Source organism: Mus caroli, unplaced genomic scaffold (genome assembly GCF_978045245.1).
Source record: "Mus caroli unplaced genomic scaffold, Mus_caroli_1 scaffold_13, whole genome shotgun sequence".
NCBI lineage: Eukaryota > Metazoa > Chordata > Mammalia > Rodentia > Muridae > Mus > Mus caroli.
Window position 1 is genome coordinate 39286159 of NW_028227268.1, and position 5327 is coordinate 39291485.

Below are 5327 nucleotides of genomic sequence, written 5' to 3' on the forward strand. Positions count from 1 at the left end.
AGGGGGTGCACCGTTCCTGGAGGTACTGCAATACCAGGTCGATGCGTGGAGTGGACGGAGCAAGCTCCTATTCCAACTCCTAGCTCCAAAAATCCATTTAATATATTGTCCTCAGATAGAGGACGTATCAGATATTAAACTGATAAGAACAGATACTACACTTGATCTTAGCCAAAAGGCCGAGAAGCGATAACTTTCAGTGCCGCTACGTTCACACCACTAACTCACACACACACTTTTACTTTATGGTCACAAACCCTCAGGGGCCTTATAAACATGCACTAGACACCAACTCTCAGTTTCTATCATGTCCACATCCTTTACGCCATGAAAACTCTGTGAAATTAAGACTAGGAAGAGAAGTTTTAGTTGCTCTTTTCTTTCCCAGAATTCCGGGAGACAGGACCAAGTTTCATTTGCATGCCCCGCCCAGCACGCCATCATCCTTCTCTCTGCGGAATATCATCTCGGTGCTGCTAGACAAGACTGAGGACCTCAGTGCGTCCAGGTTCTTCTTCGCAATTTTTCAGACCTAGAGTTGACAACACCCACCAAAAGAGGTTCTCCACTCCCGACTCCTGCTGTTATCTAGTTCATCCTGCATCGAGTCTCGCCTTGAAATGAGATTCATGAGAGAGGGGAGGGAGCCGGTGCCCTTCCTGAGTGTGACTCCTGGGAAGACAAATTCTGATCTGCTCAAGGGGTGGACAGAGTCTTGGGAGATGGACTCTCTGAATTTAAGCTCCTTTTCTGTAACTATTGCTCTGGGGTTTTGCCCTCTACCCTTGACCCCTTCGTTCATTCCTTTCTTTGTCGTCTTGCCTATGAAGCCCAGACTGATCTGGAATTTTCGGCGATCCTTCCGCCTCAGCCTAGTTCAACAGCTGGCTTCCACTCTTGTATATTTTGAGATACAGTCTTTTTGTAGCCTTTTATCCCAGAACTTGCTATGTCAACCAGGCTGGCTTCAAACTCAGAGATCCTCCTGGCCCCACCATCCTAAAGGTGTGGGTCATCACACCTGACACAGTTCCTTTCTTTTTAAAAAAAAAAAAAAAAAGACTGAAATTCACTTTTGGTTGGCTTTATGGCAAGGACCTTTAATGAACTCCACGGTCTGGTCCATGGGGGTACCCAGTGTTCCAGGCTAGCCCTGGCTCCTCAGTGAATGTTCAGTGGGAGTTGCAGGAAGGATGTGGTGAAGTTCACATACATTCAAGGACATTGCTCAGGCCTCATAGTTATTTTCTGTTTTTCTTTTCTCTTGCTCTCAAGGACCCTTAGTGTAACAGAACCCCAGACTTTAGTAGGTCTCCTTTCTTAGGTTTTATTGCTGTGAAGAGACACCATAACCAAGGCAACTCTTATAAAAAGCATTTATTTGGGGCTGGCATATAGTTTTAAGAGGTTTAGTCCATTATCATCTTGGTGGGAAGCATGGAAGTCTACAGGCAGACTTGGTGCTGGAGGAGCTAAGGGTCCTACATCTTGATCCAAAGATAGCCATAAGGCAATTGTGTGCCACTCTGGGTGTAGCTTGAACATAGGAAAGTTCAAAGCCTGCCCCCACAGTGACACACTTCCTCCAACAAAGCCATACCTGCTCCAATAAGGCCACATCTTCTAACTGTGCCAAGTGTTCAAATACATGAGTCTATGGGGGATGTTCCTATTCAAACCACCACACACACCCTTAGCAGACTTTAGCACAACTGACTTCATGATTGAAATATCATTCAGGCTGTAAAACTCAGCACGGAGACAGTATCTGCCAAAATGGAAAGAAGGGCCTAATCATTCCAAGTCCATATCGTTCTGGGAAAGTCTAAAAATATACTAACCTTGCTTTATAGCTTCTGCTCCTGGCTAACTGTTCCTGGCTAACTGAAATGTGTCAACCCAGGATTTGGCTTTTGTGCTTACAAGATCACCCTAAAGAAGGCTTGATGTTACACTGGGATCCTGAACATCTAGTGTAGTCACTGGTCCACTAATAAAGACATGGCTTACACCTGTATCTGCGCAGTCTTCTTTGGTGACTACCTCACAACATTAGGACGTTATTCCTCCCACACTGGTCAGTTTCTTCCATATAAATAGGCCTCCCTTCTGATTTCAGTTGGAAGGGTTTCTCTTGGAAATTTGGGCAACATCATTAGTCCTCATTTTACTCAGTTATTGATGGCCAATGGATAGCATCAAGAGTCCATGTCTCAGGGCTGGAGGGATGATGGCTCAGCAGTTAAGAGCACTGGCTGCTCTTCCAGAGGTCCTGAGTTCAATTCCCAGCAATCACATAGTGGTTCACAGCCATCTGTAATGGGGGATGTGATGTCCTTCTCTGGTGTGTCTGAAGACAGTGACAGCCTATTCACATACATGAAATAAATTAATAAATCTTAAAAAAAAGTCCATGTTTCTCTTGTCTTCTCTTTCCTCAGAAGATTCTACATAGCAACCATGTGAGTTCCTCTCGGCCACCCTGTGTGTGACCCTCAGCTTGCTGTCACAGTGGTCTCTGATGTGACCATAGAAGACACAGTTGAGTAGGTCTGTAGCTTTGGATGTTCCTGTCTGATCCTATGGACCCTGGTGCTTTCAGGGGCAGCACCTGGGGGCATTGAACCTGTGGTTCTCCATCTCATGGCCAAAGTTCACCTTTGACGAAGGGACCAAAGCTGCCCAATTCCATTCAAGATCTTCTGAGACCACACAAGCTCCTGTTGTGCTCTGTTTGCAGTACTATGGGATTTTTTTTTTTTTTTTTTGAGAGTCTCCACAAGGGACATACCTTCAAGAACCCACCATTCCTAGTTAGCACCACTCTGAGGGACAGACCTTTATAACATGAACGTCTTGTTGATACTCAAGGTCCAAACTATAGCAGTCTACTCTAGTTCCTCAAAGTTCAGGTCCGCCTCACAAAAGGAAAGCACATTTAACTCACCACTAAGAGCCTTGAAGTCTCAACGTCCTCTGCCGCCTACCTGTGACACACATATCTCTCATCCTGAATAGTTCACTCTGACTACCTCTGCTTGTATTCCATTTTGGGAGTCTTAATGGGGTTCCACCTTGATGATAATGGACTGAACTTCTGAATCTGCAGTCCAGTCCCAATTGAATGTTGTCCTTATAAGAGTTGCTTAGGCTGCTGGTGAGATGGCTCAGCGGGTAAGAGCACTGACTACTCCTCTGAAAGTCCTGAGTTCAAATCCCAGCAACCACATAGTGGCTCACAACCACCTGTAATGAGATCTGACACCCTCTTCTGGCTCATCTGAAGACAGCTACAGTGTACTTATGTATAATAATAAATAAATCTTTGGGCTTGAGCGAGCAGGATTGACTGGAGTGAGCAGAGGTCTTAAAAGTTCAATTCCCAACAACCACATGAAGGCTCACAACCATCTGTTCAGCTACAGTGTACCCATATACATTAAATAAATAAATAAATACATACATACATACCTCTTAAAAAAAAAAAGACTTGCCTTGGTCATGGTGTCTGTTCACAGCAGTAAAACCCTAACTAAGACATGTTCCATTTCAGACTCCAACCATTTCTTTCCTAGATTCCTTGCTTCAGTTGTTTGCTCTCTCTCTTTCTCTTTTTTTTCTCTTCCTTCCCCATTTACCTCTCTCCCTTAAACTACTATGGTGTTTTGAATAGAAATCACCACCATAGATTCATGTGTTTGAATGCTTGGTCGATAAAGAGTCAATAAACTATTAGGTGTGGCCTTGTGGTAGGTGTGGCCTTTTTGGACAAAGTATTTCACTGTGGGGGTGGGCTTTGAGGTCTCCTATGCTTAAGCTATGTTAAGTGTGGCACACAGTCTCCTCCTTGCTGCTGAGGATCAAGGTGTAGAATTCTCAGCTTCTCCTGCACCATGTCTGCCTGTCTGTTGCCATGCTTTGATGATAATGTACTAAATCTCTGAACTGTAAACCAGTCAGTATTTTTTTTTTCCTTTATAAGAGTTGCCATGGTCATGGTATGTGATGGTTTGTATATCCTTGGACCAGGGAGTGGCACCATCTGAAGGTGTGGCCTTGTTGGAATAGGTGTGACCTGGTTGGAATGGGTGTGTCACTGTGGGTGTGGGTATAAGATCCTCACCCTAGTTTCCTGGAAGTCAGTCTTTCACTAGCAGCCTTTGGATGAAGATGTAGAACTCTCAGCTTTGCCTGCGCCATGCCTGGATGGATACTGCCATGCTCCCACCTTGATGATAATGGACTTAACCTCTGAACCTGTAAGTTAGCCCCGATTAAATGTTGTTTTTATAAGACTTGCCTTGGTCATGGTGTCTGTTCACAGCAGTAAAACCCTAACTAAGACATGGTATCTCTTCACAACACTGAAACCCTAACTACTACATCCACCTTCCCTTCCAACCACAATGATTAGAAAATATTCAGCCCTAGAGTTTCCAATGGGAAATCATCATTCAGATGTGTCAGGCTTTGCAAAAGGAAAGACTCAGATGAAGTCAGACTCTGTAGATCTCTGGGATTGGAGCTCAGGCCTTCAGGCAAGGTGGCAGATACCTTTACCCTGTGAGCCATCTCACCATCACTCACACATAATTCTTCAACTAAGGATTTCCAATTTGCCTGGAAACCTGACCCTCCAGCCAAGCATGTCATCACCACTAACTCCATGGCCCGCTCCTGTTCTACTTCTCTTCCCTCACACAATTACAGCCATCTTTTATTTGGGTTCCTGCTTCCTATTTTCCTAGATTAATACTGATCCTGTCCTATCACCCAAAGAGGCTGTCATTAAGCAGACATATGCTGCTTTTGTTGAAACTCTCTGCCAATGATCCTCCCGTGAGTTCCCACAGCCTTGAGAGTGCAAGAACTTCCTAGGTCGTCCATGATGTACCCCACGACTGTCATGACTTTACACTGATGTCACCTCCATCTACAAGTGTTTCTAATGTGTCTCAGGCCCAGTGGCTGCTGTGTGGAGGAACAATGATAGGATGTCCTCTAGTCCAGCTACTGTGACAGGTGTCACGGGGTGCTCATGCAGCTATGGTAATGTGTCTTCTCACTTCCTTGGTCTTCAAAGGTCTAAGCCACAACTCTGAAAACCACAATCCCAAGTCATCAAAACCCCAAGGCCTGGACACATTACTCTGGAAACCCACTACGAATTCTTTAAGAGAATTTGATGATGTTTTGTAAAGATCATTTATTTTAGAAACATATTAAAATGGCAGAACCTTTTTTTGGCATCCAAATTTTGGTTAGTATACCTTCCCAAATAGAACAATGAAGCTTCATCAAAGAAAGATACAAGCAGAAGGATTGTA

General features: G+C 44.4%; 1 non-coding gene across 1 annotated transcript; it reads right to left on the bottom strand.

Moving 5' to 3' along the window:
• Positions 1-191, bottom strand: LOC115032726 (U2 spliceosomal RNA). The gene has a single exon (XR_003838341.1). It is a non-coding gene; the product is annotated as a U2 spliceosomal RNA (small nuclear RNA).
• Positions 192-5327: the final 5136 nt, after the last annotated feature.